The sequence below is a fragment of the Odocoileus virginianus genome, chromosome 3, assembly GCF_023699985.2.
Source record: "Odocoileus virginianus isolate 20LAN1187 ecotype Illinois chromosome 3, Ovbor_1.2, whole genome shotgun sequence".
NCBI classification, from domain to species: Eukaryota; Metazoa; Chordata; class Mammalia; order Artiodactyla; family Cervidae; genus Odocoileus; species Odocoileus virginianus.
Window position 1 is genome coordinate 42,146,307 of NC_069676.1, and position 24,561 is coordinate 42,170,867.

The 24,561-nt window shown below is 45.9% G+C and overlaps 1 protein-coding gene across 3 annotated transcripts in view; it reads right to left on the reverse strand.

The window, feature by feature from the left end:
• The window catches only part of FSTL4 (follistatin like 4), a 657,291-nt gene that overhangs the window by 480,968 nt on the left and 151,762 nt on the right, over positions 1-24,561 (reverse strand). For all 3 annotated transcript variants that reach the window (XM_020908080.2, XM_070465356.1, XM_070465357.1), the window contains one exon: positions 15,956-16,086. The gene's annotated coding sequence lies outside the window, so the exon portion shown is untranslated. The remainder of the gene's footprint in view (positions 1-15,955; positions 16,087-24,561) is intronic.

Consider the following 24,561-nt stretch of genomic DNA (forward strand, 5'->3'; position numbering starts at 1 on the left):
GAAGCAGCAACAGCAGCGGTCCACTCTGTAGGAAGGGTGGTGGCTCACAGAGGCTCCAGGCGGCTCTGTCGTCTGAGGGGGCTGCTGTCTCCCTCTGTGAGCAAAACACTCACACACTGATGTCTGTGGATCGCAGCTCCTATCCTGCTCACTTCTGCCACACACAAGTCATGGGGTTGTTTTGCCCTTCCACTAAGTAAAATGCATCAGCTAGATGACAACAACACACCCCCTCCGTGAGGCATTTTCTCCTGCCCACTTCAGAGCTTTCAGCTGTCTTAATGGTGGAGGTCACTGCAGTTCTGGCCTCCAGGTACTGGGGGGGCTGGAGTGTTATTCTTTATAGTACTACTGGTTACCCTGAGATCTACCCTTTGAACAAAGCAACCAGAAGATGAAAAAGTTCTATGCCTCCTATAATAAAAAAAAAAAAAAAAAGGAAGCCAAGCTTATTGATTCAGATTGTATTAAGACAAAGAAACCTTGACAAATCACAGAGAATGAAGCAGGAAAGACCAAGGAGGCTTCTGACCATGTGCGGATGTAAGTTAATAGAAGCCAGATATGAATTAGCAGAGAGTTTTCCTGTTCTGCTACTGGAAGATCACAGATGGTGAGCCTTAGAATGCCATGCCTGGCGCACAGTAGGCGCTCAATAAATGCAATAGAGCAATCTCAGGAGCTGTGTGGGTAGAGAAAAGAGAAACTGTTTATAGGTGTCAGGGTCAAAAATTAAATATTCTTCTCAACATAAGCTGGCAGATTTCTCATTATAATCACATATTCATTAATTTGGCCAAGATATCTATTTACTACACATTTACTGAGTTCATGTTATGTTTCAGGCGCTCGTTGAGGTATTGGGCTCACTGCAGGGAACAAGTCCCCCCTCTGGTGACTGCAGTCTAGTGATGATGCAGACAGTGAAGCTGCAAACTGAAAAATCAGGCTGTGATTTGTCCTATAGAGAAAATCAAATAGTGGTATGATAGTGCCTGGCTGGCATAGGGGGGTGGGGCCAAGAAGGCCTCTCAAAGGAATGACATTTAAGCAGAAACCTGAAAGATCACTAGTTTCTTTCTGTGACTTCTAAAGGAAAAGCATGAGTGCAGAAGGAACAGCTTGCACAAGAAACTTAATGTGAGAAAAAGCTTGGAATGGAAATGGGAACATAGGATAATTTAAAATGTGGGAATGGTGTTTTAAAATCGACACTTAAAAAAAAGTAGTACTTGTTGCCAATGGTATTTGTCTACCAATCTCAACATGATGGAGTGAACAGAAGCCACTAATTCTGAAACCGCCCCATTCATGGCAACCCCAGGTGGCGGTGGAAAAGTATGGGATCGTCAGGCATCCTGCTCACCATGGACCTCAGGCAAGCCACTCACCACTCGGCCCCATTTCCAACTGAAAAGGCCAAGGCCACTGACCCACAGTGGTGTTTCTGAGGATCAAATGAGATCATTTGCTACATTTACACCAGGGCTTGTTGTCAATGCCTCACACTGTGCAGAGTCTGTTGGCAGGAAGGAGAGGGTTGCAAACACCTACTGGAATGGCCCGAGCAGAGGTCCTTGGCCAGGTCTGTCCTCAAGACCTGTGATTTGACCCTCAGAGGCTGGTTTGTAAAGTAAGCCCATTACCAGCACCCTCAACTGGCTGGGGTTGAGAATACACAAAAATGAGGAATCAACAAAAATTCAGGGAGTCAGTGAACACAGCTCCCTTATCTCACAAGTGTGGATCTCTGTTAACATCACAGTGAAGGGCAGGAAGGAGCCGCCCTCACTCCTGACCGCCTCAGCTGTGGGGAACCCTGTTGTCTGACCTCCAGGCCCAGACTCTCTCCAAGATTGCGGAGTAAACCCTGGGGGACAGGCTCGGGGACCAGAGGGATGCTCCTGAGCTCTGCCCTTGGTGAGTTCCCCACCAGGACAACCCCTTTTCACCCCAGTCTCCTTGGCCAGGTGCCAGGGGACCCTTGAATGCATAAATAGATTAAAAAGAGTGTTTAATTTATACTGGGCTAGAGGATACAGAGGTATTTTAGAGACCACAGCAAAATGGAATAGTTGGGGAGGGGAATGATATCTGCTCATCATATTTGTTTTCTAAAAAATATCCTATCCCAAAGATTTCTCTTAAAAAAAAAATTAACACTAACATTAGTTTGAAGAAATGAGATTTACTTTGGGGACGGGGGCTATCTTGTAACCCCATGGACTAATACTACTCCTGGGACTTTTATTGTTGCTCTTCAACTACTTTCAGATGGGGAAAGAAAAAAAACCACCTTGTAACAATATCTTTTGTTAAGAACACTTTACATTCCATGTATTCTTAGCTCTCTGAAAGTAATTCTGCTTTTAACAAGACTTTTTATTAATTAGTTTCTTCTTTCAAGATTCCAGTTCTTCAGAAATGCTTTGAAATATAGCTGTTCTTCACGCATTTTCTTTTGCTTCGAAAAGCCTTTTCCCCGGGCTTAGAAAAAGCTGGGTAATAACCAGTTTGGAGTTAAACAGCAAAACACATTAGTGTTAATACTGCCAATTTTCTATCACATGAAGATGTATGAACACCACGAGGTTTTGATTTTGACCAAATCTACAGGCTCGGATGTTTAAAAGATAGATTGTTCTTCTGGGCTTCTCAGGATAAAATTGAGTCAAGTTTGTGTCAGCCAGAAAATTAAATTGTGAATATTGTCATAATGGAAATTTCTTACATTTGCAAGCCAGTCCCTTATCAGAAAGTGGAAAGGAGAAAAGTGTGTATCCCTATACTTCTCTCATCTAATTCTGTATTCTGTTTAGTCCTTTGATGTTAATAGTTTAAATTACTCTGAGTACTTTTCCACCACGAGGGCTTTAGCTCTGCTTTCAAACATCTATAGATATAATAATGTGCCTCCCCAAATGCCATGAGAAGTTTTATGAACTCTTTTAGAACCCTTCCCCAGAGAAGGTGCATTTAATAGAGGAAAATGTCATGTTTCATTAGTATATTCGTGCTCACACAAATTTAGTCTTCAGAAAAGATAGTGCTTGTAAAACTGAAACCAAAACTGACAAATTGTGCTTCTGTTTAAAAGCTGCAATCCTCAAATAGAGAATCATTCTCACATACATCAGCATAAATCAGTAAAACATTTACTTTCCCCTCAAATAAAAATTCTAAGATTCTGTTCCTAGGATGTGAATCTAGAGACCCATGTCCTGAGTCCTAGAGGTCATTTAAGAGAATTCCATGGAATCTGGGCAGCTTTATCTATGATTTGTCCACTGCACAAGCAAGGATGGGTTTGAACTCAGGAATACCTTTTAGCCTCACTTCCCAGAGACTGTACAATAATGACATCTGAGGTCTCTCCTGCATTATGACTTCAGAGGGAGGGGACCATGTAGAAACCAGAAATTCTAGAGTGGAGAGATTCAATTAAGACGCACAGTGGATCACATCCACTAGAGACAATGACCAAATGCTTGGGAATAAAGCAGTTTCATAAAAAGAGATTTAGATCTTTCATTTCTGAACCTAGGAAAATATTCTCTTCAGGGCTGAGCAGCCTAGGAGGTAGACACAAATATGGAAGAGTCTAGCAGAGTGTTAAGATGTATAACTTTGGACTCAAAAGAAAATTCAAATCCCAAATCTCCTACTTAATGACTTCAGTCAGGTTACTTAATTGCTCTGAGTTTTAATTTCTTCAAACAAAAGGTTATTGTGAGGATTAAACAAGTTGTTGTGTTTATTGATGTATTTCTTCAACAAATAACCACCAAAACCAAGGGGCTATTCTAGATACTGAGACAGAATTGAACAAACCAATAAAGTTGTGACTCTCATGAGGCTTATATTTTAACACAAGGAGACAGAAAAAATAAAGAAATGAACAAAGATTCTGTTGGGTTGTGATCATTGCTAAGAAGATACGTTTTAAAAGGATCTCCCTCACTATTGTGTTGAGAACAAACTCAAGGCAGGCAGGGTTAGAAGATGTGTTAACAAATAATCCAAACAGGTCCCAAATTAGCAAAATTATAAATGAAAGAGAAACACCACAGAAATAGAATCATAAGGTAATACTACAAACAAACATGTCATTGAATTTGACAACTTAGAAGAAATGGATAAATTCCTAGAAACATAGAATCTTTCAAGACTGAATCAGGAAGAAACAGAAAACATGAACTGACAAATGACTAGTACTGAAATTGAATTAGCAATCAAAAAAACTCCCAATGAATGAACGTCTAGGACTGAATGACTTCACAGAGGAATTCTACCAGCCATTTAAAGAGGAGTTAATACCTATTCTCAAACTATTCCAAAAATTGAAGAGAATGGAATACTTCCAAACTCATTCTATGAGGCCAGCATTACCTTGATATCAAAATCAAAGACACTCCAAAAAAAGGAAATTACAGGCTAATATTCCCAATGAATATAGTCACAAAAATGAAAGACTTGTACTCTGAAAACTGTAAGACACTGAGGAAGGAAACTGAAGATGACATATAAAAGGAAAGATATCCCATGTTTATAGACTGCAATAATTAATATTGTTAAAATGTCCACACTACTCAAAGCAATCTATATATTTATTGCAATCCCTATCAAAAGACCTATGATATTTTTTAAGAACTAGAACAAATAATCTTAAAATTTGTATAGAGCTAAAAAAGACTGTAAATAGCCTAAGTAATTTTGGGGAAAGGGAATAAAGCTGGGGACGTCACACTCCCTGACTTTAGACTATACTACAAAGCTACAGTAATCAAAATAGTATGGTACTGGCCCAGAGACAGACACAAAGATAAATAGAAAAGAATAGAGAGCTCAGAAATAAACCCATGTATATGGTCAATTATTCTATGACAAAGGAGGCAAGAATATATAACGGAAAAAAGGCAGTCTCTTCACTAAGTGGTGTTGGGAAAATTGAGTAAGTATATATAAAAGAATTAAATCAAAATATTTTTTCACACCATATACAAAAATAAAGTCAAAATGGATTAAAGACATAAATTTAAGACCTAAATCCATAAAACTCCTTTTAAAAAAGGCAATATGCTCTTTGGCATTGATCTTAGTAATATTTTTTTGGATCTATCTTCTCAGGGAAGGAATACAAAAGCAAAAATAAACTAATTGGACCAAATTAAACTAAAAAGCCTATGCACAGTGAAGGAAACTATCAATGAAATGAAAAGACAGCCTACTGAATGGAGGAAGATATTTGCAAATCATACGACCGATAAGGTGTTAATATCCAAAATATAGAAAGAACTGTTACAACTCAATATAAGAGAACAGTTGGGAGGTTCCTCAAAAAATTAAAAGTAGAGCTATCATATGATTAGCAATTCCACTTCTAAGTATATATCCAAAGAAAAGGAGTACACTTATTTGAAAAGACATAGCACCCCAATGCTATACTGGAGGCCTGGCGTGCTGCGGTTCATGGGGTTGCAAAGAGTCGGAAACGACTGAGCAACTGAACTGAACTGAGCACCCCAATATTCATAGCAGCATTATTTACAATGGCCAAGATATGGAAGCAAATTATATGTACAATGACAGATGAATGAATAAAGAAGATGTGATATATAAGGAAGATGTGCACGTGTGATATACTCCACACACACAATGGAATATTACTCAGCCAAAAAAGGAATAAATTTTTGCCCTTTGCAGTATCATGGATGGACCTTGAGGGTATTAGGCTAAGTGAAATATTACACAGAGAAAGACAAATATTGTATGATATCTCTTATATGTGGAATCTAAAAAATTTTTAAAAATGAATATAACCAAATAGACTCAGAGATATATAGAACACACTGGTGGTTGCCAGAGGGGAGAGGGGTGTGGAAGGGGCAAAACAGGTGAGGGAGATTAAGAGGTAGAGACCACCAGGTATAAAATAGTTAGATAAATTACAAGGATGTCATGTATACCACAGGGATACAGTCAATTATTTTATCATAACTTTATGTGGGGTATAATCTATAAATATATCAAATTACTATGCTATACACCTGAAACTAGTATAAAATTGTAAGTCAACTATACTTCATTTTAAAAAGAAGAAAACCAATCAATCAAACAAAGATAATGATAGCTTTGAGGGCTGGCAGTAGAACATCAAGAACTAGTCATATTTTAGATTTATTTTGAAAGTGAAGATGATAGCCTTTGCTGAGGGTTTGGAGATGGAGTATAACAAAATAAAGAAAGCAAAGACAATCCCAATACCATAGATATGAGTAACTGGCATGGGGAAGCCTGGGGAAGGGGTAGATCTGTGTATGAGTATGTGGCAGGCCAGTGTGTGTGTCCAGAAGAGGAAATCAACAGTTCAGTTTTGGACATGTTCATTTCAAGATGCCTATTTGGTATACAAGTGGAGCTATTGAGCAGGTGGTTGCAGGAGATAAGGCCAGACAGGCACAATGCCTGGTATGTTTTCTGTTTTTGTAATCCTTGGAGCATCTGAGTGCTAGATGCAGTCTTGACGTGTTTCTCAGCAACCTGGGTACCCAAACTCTTGAAAAGTCCCAGAAGATGAAACTATCACTTGGGCAGCCAAGACGTGACCTGCTGGACACAGGTTTAGGGAGCCGGAAAGCTGGTCAGATTAATTCTAGGCCTCACTTTCTGAAAGTAAACTCCCAGAGATTGCCTGCAAAAAGGTACATCAGTCACTCATCAGCAGAGCAGATGTTGCTCTGGTCCTCAGTGGATGGTAGCTGCCCTTCTTTGCAGGGTCTCTCTGCTCATTGCCCCAGACCTGCCCCTTAGTTTCACTAAAACCCGTAGGCCCCAGCCCACCCAGATCTTAGCTCTCACCTCCCTGGACTATGGTGGCAGCCTGGGCACTAGCCTCCCTCTCCCTCCAGTCAGGCAGTTTCCTGTCTTCACCCTCCTAAACAGTCTGCCCTAGAGTGATCCCAGTAATTAAGATACCTGCAAAATCAGGGGTAAGGCTCTAATAGAACTCAGCAAAGTCAAGATGATGAGATGAGCTGGGATGTCAGAGTGGCAGGTAGCTGCCTTCTTTGATTTGGATTCATAAATCATAAGTCTGATCATTTCCAAAACCCTTTGCTGGTTTCCTAAAGCCTATATAATATATCCCAAATTGCATTCCACAAAATGGCACAATTTTTCATGCCTTCTCATTCATTCGCTCACTCACTCACATTTTCATTCATTTCTTTATTACTGAGACCTACTATGAGGCCTTGTGCTGGACTCTGGAGATACACCATCATCTCCTCACCCAACCTTACCCCAAGAATTGTGCAGCTGAGGGAAGAGGCACACCTGTGAAATGAGGCTTTCCACCAGATGCACAACACCTTTGTTTGGGGGTCATAAGTATATCTCCAAACACAGGATCCTCCTTAAAGAGGTGGCCCTCTCCCTTCCAGCCTCGCCTCATGCCACCTCCTCCAGGCAGACTTCTGTGGGATCCTCTCAACCTAAAGCAAAACTCCTTGTTCAGCGTTCCCATAGCACAGGGCTCACTTCTTAGAGGACTACCAAATTTCACCCTCTAGTGTTCTCTTCTCCTCCAGGATGTCACTAAGGACAAGAAACAATCTATGATTACCGGTAAGCTTGACAACCAGCAAGTCCTCAGCACACAGCTGTCCAATGACAACCTGTCACCAGCCCACAGGAGAAAACCCCTTTTTACAGGCACCTGATCAAGGATCTGCCTGCAATGCAGGAGACCCCGGTTAGATTCCTGGGCTGGGAAGATCCCTTGGAGAAGAGAAAGGCTACCCACTCCAGGATTCTGGCCTGGAGAATTCCATGGACTGTATAGTCCATGGGTTTGCATAGAGTTGGACATGACTGAGCAACTCACTTCACATCCCACCTTCTGGCGGAGAATAAGCTTGGACACAAAGTGACGTGGTAATCTGGTTATAGCAGACTAAATACTGATATCCCAACAGTCACCATTTGCAAAGATTTACAGCGCTCTGGGTTCTGTGCTGATAAAATCACATGCATGACCTTCTGTCACCCTCACATAGATACTATTCATCACCGCTCTTTTACAGATGAGGACACTGAAGCTCAACAGGGCAATGACTTACTTGAGGTAATACATCTGGTCACCAGCAGAGTCAGAACTGAACCCAGATCTTTGAAAGTCTAGAGGTAGAGTCCTTCCCCCTGGGTGCCATGGCTTCTCTACGGAGGACTGGATGTCTGAATGAAACAGGGGTAGTAGTGCAGGCAGAGGAGAACGTGGCACAGGCACGCCCAGGTGGGAGTGGTGGGCTATGTCCTTCGAGTAATTCTCCTGTCCCACTTTTGCTGATACAGCACTAACACTCGGAGCGAGTGCTAATGTGGGAGGAGAGACAGTGCGGGGGGTGGGGGGGGTTGGGGGCTGGCACCATCCTAACCTTGGCCTCCCTCTGGCTTTGTTTCCAGCTGTTTGACTGTGCGAACAGACCATGGCAAGTGGCCACCCCACTGTCTGCTTTCCTGAGCAGCTGCAAAACAATGTGAGGTTTGTGCCAGGAGTAGTGAGTGAAGCAGGGCAAACCTCCACCCCACAAGCATATGTTCTCCAACCTCGGGGAAATAAAAGGTGATTGTTATGGACCTTCCTGATTCCAACAGCCCTGGGTCAGACGCTTCCCGTGAACAGCTACCAGAAGAACTCAGCTGTGGCCCCATTGAGTCTGTGATCCTTTCCTGGAAATGTTAAGATATTCTGAAGCCAAATGTAAGAGTGATGTACTCTTTGAAAGTCAACGGGGAGACCCTCTGATCATCCAGTTATGGAGGGAAAAGTAAAAGACCTTGACATGACAATTGTCTTTGATGATGTGATGTACTTGACTAGCATGTTCCTAGAGCTGATTATTACAAATTGTGATTTTTAGAAATGCTGCTAATCAGATGGATGGATGGGGAGGGGCAAGGCCAGAGGAAATTCCAGATGCTGGTAGCTCCTGTTTCTCCCTCAGCAGGGTGGGGCCACTCTGAAAGATAAAGCATTCCCAACTCAGCCTCCTATAGAAGTTGGGAGTGGCCCCTTGGCCCCATCAGAGGCCACCGACAAGACTGTCCTTGCACCTGCCCTGTAATCAGACCCAGAGGACGAAACCAGCAAGCCACACTCAGGAAATGAACTCCAGGCATGGAGAATGTGTCCTCTTGCTAACAGGTTCATGGTGGCATGAGCCAATGGAAGAAAGGCTTGAGCCCTGCTTTCAGAGGATACAGAGTGAGACGCTCTATATCTCGTGGTGCAGCAAAAGGACCTCACCCCTAGGTGGCATAGCTCCTTCTGACCCAGTCGTCATCCTTACACCAAGATGGCTCTGCCCAGAGCACTGCCCAGGGATCTGGGCACATCAGTCCCTATAGAGACCTAAAAACCATCAGAGTGGAACTAAAGGACTCTTGATTCAGTGAAAACTCCTCAGAGGCAGAAGTGTGAGTTCAGCCACCCAGTCAGCTAGCGGCCTCCCAAGTAGAGGCAGGAGTCCTGCCAGTTCTCACTCTCAGCTCCCTTGGCCTGGCCCTAACTGTGGCACCCAAAACACTGCATCATCACTGCCTAATTTGCTCCCTCAGGGTCAGGACTGATTCAGACTAATGGCTAAAAATGATGTAAACCCCATGTACTACCTGCTCGGTACAAAGTACTTACACATTAACACCAGTACTGGCAATGAGTATACCCAAAGAAGGCCTTTATAGTAAACTTGCTGCCTGTTCCAGGCACCTGGGTGATAACAGCATCTGACTGCCCTGAGTTAGAGCTCCTGAGTACAACACACTTGGAGCACCGTTTTTCACTGCAGCTGTGTGACTAAAGCCCTGAGTTGTGTATATCTTCAGAAGCAGTGTGTCCTCATGGGCCATGACCACCTGGCAGCCTGCAATCCTCAACACATACAGTCCAACCAAAGAAAGGTGGGCTCTTGCGGGCGACCTCTGGCAGAGAAAGAATGGGGGATACAAAGTCCTAAGTGTAACCAGAGGTCCTGGTGCTCAGGTAAGAGACTAGGCAGCTCCACACTTTGATCCAGGCATTGATGTGGCTGGATCCTCCACCCAGTGGCTCACATCAAGATATCCTTTGAAGAAATGTTTGTTGAGCCTTTGAGATACAGTTGAAGCCTTTGCACATCATAGAGAAGGAGAAAAGAGAGATTTGACATGGTCCATATTTTTCCAAGTATTTTCTAGGCAAGTCTGCAAAGGGTTGTTAGAAGCACAAGGTACAGAAAAGATAGACCAGGCTTGCATGTCTTGAGACCGGGCACGGGAAAAACTTAATGAGAAAAGATGAATGTTATGTTTGTTATGCAGGAGGGCACCAGCGGACAGTTACATCTGCCATCCCCTAAATTAGAGCTATTTGTTCTCATAGAATTAATTGCAGAAATAAATAAAATTTATCTTCAATATTTGGCATGTGATCTTAGAAATTAGAATTCATGAGCTCACATGTTCGATAACTCACATATAAATATAGACAAACGGATGTTTTAATGCAAATTTAATATACAGTAGTTAAATTAATGATTTTTCTCAGTTTGTTTTTAATTGGGGGGAAAAAACCTCCCAGTCACACTGTATAAATCAAACTCGCCCAGCATGTTTGCGTGATAGAGAAGTCAGCACGTTCATGGCCATGTATCAAGATCTGATTTGCTTAAAATAAATGACTCCTGCTTCCAGCTCCAAATGCAGCATCATGTTAATGCATATTCATAACTGGCCATTTCTTTCCTTTTCTCATCCTTTGTGTTTTATATATTCTGGATTGAAAACATAACCAAGGACATTTGTTCCCAGGGGCCAACTGGGTCAGGAATGCTATAGTCAATTGGATTAAAGATGTGATGAAGCATCTTTTACTGCTCTGAAAGCAGACAGGAAAGGAAAAATCCCTCCTGCAGAACTGGACTTGGGCTGCAGGACTGCAGGGTGGGTGGGTGGGAGGGTGGGAGCCCTCCCTGCTGGGGCTGAGGCAGTGGGTGCCCACACAAGGAGATGGTGAAGGACGAGACCCGGAATGCGGGCTCTGCTAATTGCTCCTGCGCATAGCTCATCTCGCCTCATCCGCGGTGATTGCCTCTTGATTTCATGCTAGATGGCTATACTGCTACCAGGAGCCTCTTGGTGAGTTTGTGGACCATACGAAAAAGGCATTTTTATCACCGGTTTAATGCCCCATGGCTGACAGGGAACAGGCGCGCGAGAGAAGCGATGCTATGGCTTGGGCATTAAAGGGATCATTAAGCTCCACGTTAAGGAAAGGTCTTGTTTTCAGTTACATGCCAAGTGCAGAGCCAAAAGTGACGGGTAAGCAAAAGGAAGGGGGGGATGCTCACCTTGCCTGGCCAGTCGCTGCCTGCATCTCCACCTCCTCTATCCTCCCCATCCACCCTCCTGGTCAGCTCTGGATGGTTACAGAAGGAGAGCATCCGCCAGGAGCAGAGGCTTGCACCCCAACTCTACTCACTGGTTGTGCTCCCCTGAGAGATGATGTGACCCACCACTGTGCCCTCACTGGTTGTTTATCAGCCCCCTTGAGCTTCCCCAGGGGAAGCTGAGGGCCCTTTAAGGAGGCAACCACTGGCATTGACCCTCTCCTTCACCCCAGGCAACTGCTGTTCTCCAAGTACTCTTGAAGCCTTCCTTTAATGCCCAGCAGAGAGAGGCTCACTCTCTCCCTGTCAAGCCTAATCCCAGGTCTTTCTGCCTCCAAGTATCCAGGGACTCATGACTGAGACACAGAGTTTGTGGAATATGAGCATTCAACCAGGGGACTCAAAGCATTTCAAGAAATGGGAAACTGCCCTCCTGGTACAATTAGCTGGTGCATGGATCTCACCGACCCTGATGGCAGTCTGGAGAGACAGCCCAGTGGAAAGAAGCAATCAAGTGGAGTTGAGGGCTGCATAATTTACAGATGACCCGGGGCAGCTGTAAATAATGAACGTCCCCAAATTATGATTCATTGTTTTATCAGGCATCCTGCTTCTTCCCAAAGAGAAGCTCCAGGGATGGAGATATATTTGTGACAAGATTTATATGGCAGCCACGTTGCTTTAGTCTATACCCAGAGGACATGTTCCTAAGTTCCTATGAATTCTTCTCTAACAAATAGTTAAAAGGCAGCACTGAACTCTTGACCAAGTGCTTAGGGTCGGTCCAGCCCTAGCAAGGTCAACCAACCAGTAGTGACAGAAACACACAGTCCTAATCTTCAAAGGGCCAGGGCAACAGCTCTCCTGATGTCAATAACCTGTCCCCAAGACTCAGCAACTCTTCTGAGATTGGGCCATCACTCTCCAGGATACTATACTGTTTCTTCTGCTGGAAAAACAGCTTGAAGGTGACAAGCCCTATCTCCTCTCCATTCAATTCAAAGTTTGTGGATTTTCAATATGGCATCTCAGACAGAACACAGTTATAGTGGGGCAAGGTCCTTGGGTGGCTGAGTTGGATAGGGGAAGCTGAAATGGCCCCAAAAATAAAATTTCTGAAAATAATCACCTAAGGTCCAGTATATGCTCTGTCTACACAAAGAAAGGGCTTCCCTGGTGGCTCAGATGGTAAAGAATCCACCTGCAATGAGGGAGACCTGGGTTCAATCCCTGGGTTGGGAAGATCCCGTGGAGAAGGGCATGCAACCCATTCCAGTATCCTTGCCTGGAGAATCTGCATGGACAGAGGAGTCTGGCGGGCTACAGTCCATGGGATCACAAAGAGTCAGACACAAGCACAGCACACAAAGGGAAAAAAAAAAACAAAAAACAAAGTACAGAATGTGACAGATTAAACAAGGGACACACATGTACTCAGAAACAGTGAAATACTATGTTAGAATCAGGGACAGTTACTCCTTGTTGCGGTATCTGTGTGACAAAGTTGTAACGCTCGTGCTGCTTTCTGGTGCTGCCACAAGCCCTACCTAAGATGGAACTACCTCCACCCTCTTCTTTCACCCGCAGATGATTCCATGGATTATCTGAGCCCTATTAGGCAGCTACTCTGTGCCAGTCATAACAGTAATGGAAGTCTGGAACCACTAGCCAGGTATGAGCCAGAGGATGTGGGCCCAGCACCAGCGCTGGCAAGAGGCAGGCTGGCCGTGATCCCCCAGTGATAGATGGATGTGAAACCCGGCCCAATGGCTCTGCCAGCCACTGCTTTTAAAAAGCCCGTCCTTGCGGTGTTCCAGTCATGTCCCTGAGGCTTATCAGCTCTGACATACTCCCAACTCATTTGTTTTTCTTATTCTCCCCACTATCACTTCTAGAGGGGCGTCATTTCCCTGGCAAATGGTGCAGTTGTCAGGCAATCTGATGAAGAGTTCTGCACTTATAGCTGTGAAATCACGGGCCTGTGTCTGAACAGAGCCCACCAGACAGACTCTTTGTGGGGGTGGAGTCTATTTTCTCCTCTGATGCCAAATGAAAATCACAATTATGACCACCCTACACATTTAGCATTACAGACTTCCCGTCTTAGGCAGGGCTTGTGGCAGTACCAGGAAGCAGCAGGAATGTTACAACTCTGTCACATAGACACAGCAACAAGGAGTAACTGTCCCTGATATTAACACAGCATTTCACTGTTTCTGAGTATATGCGTATCCCTTGTTTAATCTGTCACATTCTGTACTTTGGCTTTTGTTTTGGTTTTTTTTTCCTTTGTGAATACATAGCATATATTTGATTCCTGGTGACCATTGTCAGAAATTTTGTTCTTTGGGCCATTTCAGCTTCCCCTTCCCAACTCATCCAACCCATCTGGCCCTTGCTGGCTTTGGAAAACTGGTCAGTGCTAAGGTGGACAGCCCGGACTGCAGAGCCCGACTGCTTGCCTTTAGACTTCAGTTCCTCCACTCACCACCTCTGCCCTAGAGCAGTGATTTCAACTGTTTCTCAGTTCCCCCATCTGTGAAATGGGGATAAGAGAGGTATCCATTTCAGGGAGTGGCAGCTGGGATTAAATGTGATGATGCTGTATAACCAGTGTCTGGCACATATAAGTGCTTTGTAAGTGTTTGTACAAATAAATGAACTCCCTCCTCTGGGCAGTTCTGTTGGTTTAGTGTCAGAGTTGACCATATTTCCTGGATGTGGCTCAGAAGCCATCCTGACATCACACCTTGGAGGACTGACGGGTACATCCATACCAGGCAGAGGTAGCCATTCCCTTCTCCAGGGGGTCTTCCCAATCCAGGAATCGAACTCGGGTCTCCTGCACTGCAGGCAGTTCTTTACTGTCTGAGCTACTAGCAAAGCCCCACCTCTCCAAGCATGTTGCCTCAGTACTTAAAAAGGCCAGATGAGATGAGCAGAAGGGCTGTTATTACTCCTGTTTTACACACAAAGGGACTGAGGCCAGAGGATAAGAGAAATGACTTATTGAGGGTTATAAGGACAGGGCAAAATCAGAGTCACTTAATTCATTTATTACTTTCATTGATGTCTACTCTGATCTGGCCGCCAGGAGCTAAGCTGGAAGTAACCTGCGCTCTGCCTTCAGGCAGCCATGGTGACAGATGGGCAAACTCCAGAGAACTGACATCAGTGGAAGAAAATTTTGCAGGGGAAGTGTGATTGTGTCATGGGGCAGCCAGGTGGGGAAGACCAGCTCTGCAGGACAATGGTGGGAAGAGGCCAACCAGTATGGGCTGGGTCTTAGCGAATGAGAAGCTTACTAGGTAAAGGACTGGGAATGACATTGCAAGTAGAGGTGGCAAAACCAGCATGGCATGGATGCAGGCAATGGCACCTTGTCCTGGGAGCGGTAAGATGTCCCAAGGACTGAGCCCATGGCCCAGGGGCACATGTAGGAGAACCTGGGACCCTGTGTGTTGTAATCCAAGGAGTATAGATGCTATCCTGCAGGGATCTGGTGACAGGCTGGGCTGAGGGATGAAATGAGTGGTAAGATGTGTGTGGTAGCAGGACTTCCCTGGTAGTCTGGTGGCTAAGACTCAGCTCTCCCAATGCAGGGGGCCCAGTTTCAATCACAAGTCAGGGAACTAGATCCCACATGCTGCAGTTAAGCGCCTACCACAACATGGCACAACTAAAGATCCCACGTGCTGCAACCAAGACCCAGTGCAAATAAATATAAATATTCAAATTTTTTTTAAAAGATGTGTATGTTAGCAACATTAAGAAAATGATTGTGTAGACTACCCTAGAGTACGAGAGCAGTGAGCCCAGAAGCCAGGAGAGTTTGAGCTCTACATATACTAATCCAGCCAGCAAGGACAGAGCATCTATTATTTTCAAGGTACTTTTTGTGGTGTTAGGATAAGCAGTGAATCAAAAATCTCTGTTCTCTTGGAGTTTACATTTCAATATAGTAAAAGATGATGAACTTCTCAGCCACGGTGGTGATAATTGGAATGAGACTGGAGAATAACCAAAGGAGCTTCCCAGGATGGTAAATTTTCAAAGTTCATTGCCAACTGGCACGTCCTTTGGAATGCCCCAAGACAGCAGAGCCAAACAATTTTTGAGTTGCCAAAACCTTAAAGTGGTTTGTTTATACATCTTCCTTATTCTCCAACTGTATGTATTCAACTTTCAAGTTAAAAAATTATAAATAAGGATCTAGATGGAACTACTGTGAAGAGAGATGCAAAATAACAGTAGCTCAATACAGGAGACACCAATTTCTCTCAGGCATGATAATTGGAGCATCATCAGGCCAGGCTGGCGTGGACCCCACAGTGCCTGAGATTCCAGACCCTTTCTATATGATCACTCCACCCACCCGGGGTGGGGGGGGGGGCACCTTGCCCTTGGGATCCTAGACAGCTCACCTCACCATGTCTGCATCTAGACAAAATGGGAAGGGAAAAAAGAGGAAAATCAAGGCACAGAGTTTCAGGGCACATCTGGGAAGTGGCTCACATTGTTGCACTCACCTCCCACAGGCCAGCACTTAGGAAGCCGTCATAGCGAGCTGGCAGCGGGGCTGGCAAGTGCAGCTGTGGGCCAATCAGAAGGTGATGGTTCTAGAGAAGACACAATGGATGTTGAGGGCCAACTCGTCTCTCTACAAGAAAAAAATAAAGAGAGATTTCCGTGCTTTGTCAGTAACTTGAAAATGCTTTCTGACTTAGCCTCCAAACAGCCGCTGCTCTCCGCTGTTCTCATCCCAGTCAATTCTTGGGACAGAACAAAGATCTCTGTAGACACTGCTCACACAAAAGCCAGACAACTGGATTTAACCTTCAAGGGGGATAAATGGGCCTGACTTGGGACTCGGTTTTTTCTGAATTCAATTACTGACTTCCTCGGTAAACATGTGACTTTGATAGAAAACATTAAGGGCCCACGGTTTCGACAGTCTGCAGGGTAGAAGTCAGGTTCTGAGCTGCTGACTTCCCTTGGCTTTCTGTTTTGTCCCCCACGAGGTCTCTCAAGCCATCAGCTGTACCCTCAAGCAAGGGGGACCGCCAGCACTCTTCTGAGGTGGCTGGGGGAAATCAAATTTCATAGCCTAGAAAACAAAACACTGTAGGACCCTCATACTGCTTGGTCCCCTAGCTCCTGGGGTGGGCAGCAGCCGCCCACTCAGGGTGATGGGGTCCTAACCAGAGGTGACACCACTCAGGAAGAGAAGCTACACCAGCGTCCTTGCCCGCCTCTCTGAGCAGAGCACTGCACCAGCACCCTTGCCGCTTGCCCCTCCCCACGGTCCTCTGGGTTTTCCCCTGCTCTACACATTGTTTCCAAGCCCCTTGCACTCCATTCTCTCCATAGCACCCCTGCTGGCCAGCTGGTCTCCTCTCTCTGACCTCTCCAATCTGCCCTTGACTCAGCTCCAGAACCACCTCCTCAGAATCCACCTTGGACCAGCACCCTCTCTGTCCAAACACCTCCCACGCTGACTCCACCTGGGGCAGTGGCATCCTTTCTCTTAGGCAGGAGCTTCCGAACAGCAAGATGAACTTCTAAACCTGAGAGTAGTTATTTAAGTTCGGAAAACATTACTCCAGACAACTACAGTGCCAAGCAGTTGCTTCAAATTCGCCCAGTCTTTTCAATAAAATCGCATTCTTCTCATGCCAGCCTCAATGTAACCAGATATAGTTGCAGGAACCTTTGTAAGAACAGTTGTTCATTCCATCTACAGGCAGTGCTGTGCTGGGCATGTAGACGGGAGGAAGGACCCCCTCCACAAACAGTGCCTCCTCACTGGGAATCTCAGTCTCCCGAGTAAACAGAAAACTCTTCTCTCAGGGTTCAGGGTCCTGGCCATCTGGTCCCCCACTCCACACACACACCTAGTCAAGCTTAATGTTGCTTATTCCCCCAAACCCACAGTCTCAACCGAGTGAGTGGTCTCAGTGCTGTAACTACCCATCCACACTCCCCTTCCTCCATCAACTCATCCTCCCCTTCACTCATCTGCCCTGCTCTGAAAATGCCCATCTTCTTTCCCTAAAGGGGCTTCCCTGGTGGCTCAGACATTAAAAAAAAATCCTGGGTTGGAAAGATCCCACGAAGGAGGAAATAGCTACCCACTCCAGTATTCTTGCCTGGAGAATTCCTTGGGCAGAGGACCCTGGCAGGCTACAGTCCATGGGGTCGCAAAGAGTCGGACACAACTGAGCAACTAACACACAACATAAAGGGACCCTCCTCCCACTCATTATCTTAAATTCCATGCATAAGGTCAGATATGGATCTAGTCTTCCTCCTCCAAGAAGGCTTCCTGGCTGCCCAACCTTCTCTGGTTCCTATCATACACCCAGGAAGCACCTCATGGTTAGAATAAAAGAAAGAATCAAGGGTGACATGTGCCATGTTTGTTGATTCTGTCTCTCAAACAAGATGCCACTTTCCTTACGTGAAGGATATGACATGTGTCTCATACCCTGAATCTACCTAGTATAAGAGATCAATAAATATCTGATGGTTGATTACAGTTATTAAAAATCTGACAACAGATTATAGTTATCACAGAAAGAACACATCACATTCAATTCCTGCTCATGTGTGTACAGCTGGCCCCACGCAAGGAATATCAAGCATTAGGGTGGGTAACAAACTCCAATGATAACCCAGGTTTTCCAAATATAAAGGGCAAACATTGGCCCTGAATTTTTTATTTTTCATATGAACTGAATTTTTAACTTTTCATACGAATGTTTTGGAGCCAGGCATGGACAGCTTAAAATCTTTTTCACAAAGCTTTACCCACAGAGAAAGTAATTTGCACGTTCTCTTCTCCAGCAGTTTCCTACCTCTACACCTCATATCTGCTCTTTCTAATAATTTTCCTCTGAACACCTGCCCGCTGCTCCATTACCGTGGGATGACTAAAGCACAAGCCATCCTTTGCTATCATGTTTCTTCTACCCTGGCAGGGCCATCTCAGGATTTATGCCACCTCCCGGAGAGCTCTGCGTCAGATGCGCTGACTAGCTAGAAGTGCACTGGGAATCAGAGAAGCCCTGAGCCCAGATATCCTGAGCTCACCAATAACAGCCATGCTGTGCTTAGGATCAAAGACCTCTGCTTTAGACCTTTCTTCCTCTTCACCACATTGGTTTTCACAATTTCTCTGAAAAATCAATTTGGAAAAGGCATTTTGGGGGAAAAGCAAATAAAATTTTGTTACTGAATTTTATTTAGAGGAAAAATGTAGTACTTTCCATAAAAAGGCAATTTGATTATATTACAATTTCATTCCTAATCTGTATTTCCTATGTCAAAGCATTCTTTAATGGATCAGAAATAGATAATTGCAGCCATATACTGTGTTGCAGCCTCCGGAAACAATGTATCTCTAATGTCTACTCCCAGAGGCCCCCATTGCTAGCAACACTCTGGGCCAACTCCTGCCAGACGGATGGCCCAGACGCCCAGCTGGCTTGTCTTGCTACTGAGATGGCCGCGATCATGGAGGTAGCTCTGACTGAGCTGCCCAGAGCTGAACACTTGAGGGAACAGACTCCCCACATCATTTCCCTGCAGATTCCTGAATTCCTCACTTTTACCCCAGAAAAGATTTGACACAGAGCTCCCACTGAACTCCCTGTAGGTCCAATTTTCCCACTGACACCTGCTCACATCCATCCCCGAGTGGCTGAACTCTCCAGGCTGGGGCAAATGCAGGAAAGGCTGTCTGTCCCCTAGACAGACTCCCTCCACAAGCTGAGACTCCACAATCGACACCAACAGGAAGCCAGAACCCGTGAAGGGATAAGGGGCTGCGGTGAAGATCCCAGCGGGAGGGGAGAGGAAGGACACAGCCACCGAGCTGTAAGCTCAGCGCTCATTCACTTGCTGACTGCGCACGCTGTGTGTCTGTACTGCAGAGACCCTGAAGACACGTTGTGCTGTGAATCAGACAGACATGTGCCTGGTGTCAGGAAATGTATATTCCAGAAGGGGAGCACTAATACTAAACAAGCATCTGGAGAAAAGTGGAGTGGAAGACTAGATCCTGGAGCTAGAAAAGGGCTGCTGCAGGAGTCATGGGAGGCCTCCCGGAAGAGGTGACTTTTAAGCTCAGAAGAGAAGGAAGGGAAGGAATTTATCAAATAGATAAGGGTAAACAGAGTATTAAAAAGCAGAGACATCACTTTGCAACAAAGTTCCATACAGTCAAAGCTATGGCTTTTCCAGTAGTCGTGTATGGATATGAGAGTGGGAGAAGACACTTAAGAGTCCCTTGGACTGCAAGGAGATCAAACCAGTCAACCCTAAAGGACATCAGCCCTGAATATTCATTGGAAGGGCTGATGCTGAAGCTCCAATACTTTGGCCACCTGATGTGAAGAGCCGACACATTGGAAAAGTCCCTGATGTGGGGAAAGATTGAGGGCAAGATGAGAAGGGAACGACACAGGATGAGATGGTTGGATGACATCACTGACTCAGTGGACGTGAGTTTGAGCATGCTCCAGGAGATAGTGAAGGACAGAGGAGTCTGGTGTGCTGCAGTCCATGGGGTCACAAAGAGTTGGACACAACTTAGTGACTGAACAACAGCAGCAGCAGGGTCAGGTTGGGCAGGAAGATTAAATGGCATGTGCAAAGACACTAGGAGAGACTTCTCTGATGGTTCAGTGGTTAAGACTGCACTCCCAATGCAGGGGGGGGGGGGGGGGGGCTGAGTTCAATCCTTGAACAGTGAGCTAAGATCCCACATGCCACAGCGGAGAGCCTGCATGCCTGCAAGAAAGATCCTGCATGTCGCAACTAAGATCTGGTGCAGCCACATAAATACATAAATGTTAGAAAACAAAGATGTTGAGGACAGGGAGAGCCAGGTACACCCTCCAGCCTGAGACAAGTTGAGTGTCTGGAGTGTGCAGACCAGAGTCTGAGTGTAGATTCTATCCACTGATGGTAGGACTTCACTGAAGGGTTTGAGCAGGCTGTGATGTGGTCAGCTCTGTCCTCTGGCTGTGAAGGGTGGTGAGGAGGCTGTTGTCAATTCAGGTGGGTTACGGTGAGGGATGGTGGTGTCCCGCCCTTGTGAAGCACAGCTGGATTCTGTCCCCAGAGCTGTGGCTGTGTGCCAAGTGGTCACACTGACCAAAAAGAAACCTTCCTGAAGGACGTTGATGGGAGAGGCTGATGGGGGCTCTGGCCTCTCCAGCACGGGCATGAGCTCCAGGTGGTCCAGGATGAGATCTTTACTGCTCTGGCCACAGGGGGGAGGTGGGAAGAGCTGGTGTGCCCTCCAGTGTGAGAACAGGTCAGACTCCCTCCCACCTTAGGCTGCTTCCTTAGCTTGGAGTATTCCCCTCACCCTTCATCCAGGTAACTCCCACTTATTCTTCATGTACCAACTCAAAAGTCACTTCCTCAGGGGTCTTCTCCAGCCTCTCTGATTAGGTCAGGCCCACCATCATCTGCTGTGGCTGCCCCGTGCACCTCACATAACAGCTCACGTCACAGCTGCAATGTCACGTTCTTTAGAGTGATTGTTTGATTCATGTCTCTCTCTCACCTATATGTGGGTAGACCCTACATGATGGTAGACCTACGACAGTGCCTGGCACACAGTAGGTGCTCAGTTAGTGTTTGTTTAATGAATGTGGCAGAAAGTCAGCCACATACTTTGTCTCAGGTGATAACATTTCTGGCAGAAATGGAAAGATTTCCATTTGTAAGAAAAGTCTCTCCCTCCTGGCCATCCTCCTGGAAGATGAGGCCAAGGACTGGACAGAGCCACTTTCTCTGCTCTGTTCAGGAGACTTAGACCCACTGAAAAGCAAATAGACAACAGTGACTCTCATTTAAAAAAAAATTAGAAATAAAACTTTTAAAGTTGGACCATTCTGGAGCCCAGGAAACATCCTTTCATAATTAGAAGATTAGGAAATCTGTTATGAGAACAGAGCTATCATTATCACACTTTATTACCAAAAAATTATATACAAATTATACAATGAGAAAAAATAGGTTGCATCCTCCCAAATTGCAATACCCTACGTGTCTCTGGAGGAAAATTTCATTTCTATTTCCACCTAGAAGAAAGGAGGGGTTCTGATTTGAGAGCTTGAGGGGGATCTGCACAGGTCAGTGTCAGAACCCGCTTTATTGATAAATTGATTGACTCGGGTGCCCTTGCTCTGCCTCCCAAGGGCCCCGATGGCCACCTTGCTACAGACAAACAGTGCCAATGCCAGGCCAAGGAGAACTGCCCAAGTTCTGTGTGGAGACACAGGCTCCAGACCCCAGACCAGAGAGCCCTCTGACCCTCTGCAAAGCCATGAACACCATCCAGTGCTGTATCACGCTCCTGCTATGCGGCAGAACCTGGGCGAGTACACAGAGCCCCTCCCTCCAAAGGTATCACGTCAGCATCACTCTCCCCAGACCCAGGGCAGGCCTCATCTGTGAGTGCTACCTGGGCCCAGGTCCCCCTAGGGCTGCCCTTGCCTCGATGATCCACCGTTTTCTCTGCACCCCACGGAAATTCCCTGGTCTCCACTCACTCAACAGCATTCATTCACCAGGTATTAACTGAACATGTACTGTGGGCAGGCACTGTGTGAGGTACAGGGGACACAATGGGGAGAAAAATTAAACTTGGTCCTTGCCCTCTGGGTCCCCACAGTCCAGTCGGGGTGAGAGGCACTGCTCAGGGTTCTGGCAAGTACAAACGTGGCCATAGGCCCCACACAGGGCCCTTGCCTGGTGTCTCTTCTGCATCTGTCACCATCTGTCTTGTCTTGAGTCATCATGTTGTGGCACCAGATGACAACTCAGACCCCCGGGTGTATCCCGTCAGCCGCGGGGATGAACACAGCGGCCCTGCCAGGCCTGACGTGATATTGCACTTGATAGCACCCCTCTATATTTTGTCTTTTCTTCCTCATGAGGATCCCCACTAACGTTCTGGAGGCTACCAGCTCCTGAGCACCCGCCAGCAAAGTCGCTTTACTCGCACATTCTCATCTTCCCCTCTGGTTCCCAACTGTCCCACTATGGTTCACAGCAAGGTCGGGCTCACAGCAGTGGTCTGGGGCTCTGGCTCCCAGCACAACCCATAGCACCCTCACCCCGTACGGCAAGGTCAGAGGACAGGGAGACAGCCCTCGCTATGGCAGAGGAAAAGGCAGTCTTTCCCAGCATCAGAAAAGGCAGGACTTTTCCTTAAGTCATTACTCTTTTCCAGAGGCTTATACATAAACATAGTTCCCTCCAAGCAACGCTATCTCCTAAGACCAAAGAGATCAGAGACCTAGAGGCCTCATGCCAATGACCCAGGATTTTCAGGGCAGTGGCCAGAAGAGGGAGAGTGCTAAGGGGCCACCAAACTCAAGTCCTGCACCTGCCTCAGCCATACCTTCTAAACTTGACATTGGTAGGAGCCTGGCACCGCTCGGAGCCAGGTAGCAGTCCTGAGCTCAGAGACCTTGGCCAGAGCCAGGAGAGCCCCAAACCAAAGGTGTCTCCTGCCTGCAAACCAGGAGGAAGCAGAGAATGGGGGGGCAGTGGGGGAGGGACAAGGCGGGAGTCAGGACTGGGAGCAGCCTCCTCCAAGCTCAGCCTTGGGCAGGCTTATCCTGCCCACAAAATAAAGCCCAGACCCCCGTGTTTGTTTCTGAAGGCTCCATGCATGACTGAGGCCAGACCCACCTCTCTCTCCCATCTCTTCTCATAGGAAAGAAAACCACATCCCTACTTTTTTTTTTTTTGGAATTTCCTTCTTTTTATTTTTTATTTTTTTATTTTTTTATTAGTTGGAGGCTAATTACTTCACAACATTTCAGTGGGTTTTGTCATAATGAGGTACCATTACACGCCAGTCAGGATGGCTGCTATCCAAAAGTCTACAAGCAATAAATGCTGGAGAGGGTGTGGAGAAAAGGGAACCCTCTTACACTGTTGGTGGGAATGCAAACTAGTACAGCCACTATGGAAAACAGTGTGGAGATTTCTTAAAAAACTGGAAATAGAACTGCCATACGACCCAGCAATACCACTTCTGGGCATACACACTGAGGAAATCAGATCTGAAAGAGACACGTGCACCCCAATGTACATCCCCATTTAATTATGGTGGCAGAGTCTATGTCCTGAGCTCTCTGTATATTATCAAACTTCATCTTTGTTCACACATGGCCCTCATCCTGAGGATAGGGAATTCAGAAGCTATGAGGAAGGCCCCTGATTGCCCAGCTAGTTCACAGGGAAGCCAGAGGCCCCTCACTTCCCCACTGTGCTTCCTGCCCTTCCCACATTCCTGCTCACTGCTGGGTTTGGGGGTGCAGGGCAGAGGCAAGGAGGGAGAGGGGAGTGACATCTTTGACCCTTGGCTGTCCTGACTCTGAGGCTGCTGAGGGCAGAACTGGTGCCAGCTCCCAGCTTCACCTTACAGTCCTGCTGACATTCTGATGGCTATCTTTCTGGGGGTCTACACCACACACTGGCCTCATTGCAAGCCCCCAGAACCCTTAACAAACCTAGACATCATTTTAAAAAGCAGAGACATCACTTTGTCGACAAAGGTCTATATAGTCAAAGCTATGATTTTTCTGGTAGTCCTGTATGCATGTGAAAGTGGGACTATAAAGAAGGCTGAGCACCAAAGAATTGATGCTTTTGAACTGTGGTGTTGGATAAGACTCTTCAGAGTCCCTTGGACAGCAAGGAAATCAAACCTGTCAATCCTGAAGGAAATCAACCCAGAATATTAAATGAAAGGACTTATGTTGAAACTGAAGCTCCAATACTTTGGCCACCTGATGAAAAGAACTGACTCACTGGAAAATATCCTGATGCCGGGAAAAGTTAAGGGCAGGAGAGGGGGGTGACAAAGGATGAGATGATTAGATAGCATCACGGACACAGTGGACAGGAATCTGAGTAAACCCCAGGAGAGAGTGAAAGACAGGGAAGCCTGGCAAGTGCAGTTCATGGGGTCGCAGAGTCAGACATGACTTAATGAATGAACAACTGCAATAGAACACTTCACTGGGTACTAAATAGAGCCAGACTCCCAACACCCATCACACGACAGTGTAATCACTCACCTAGAGCCAGATATCCTGGAGTG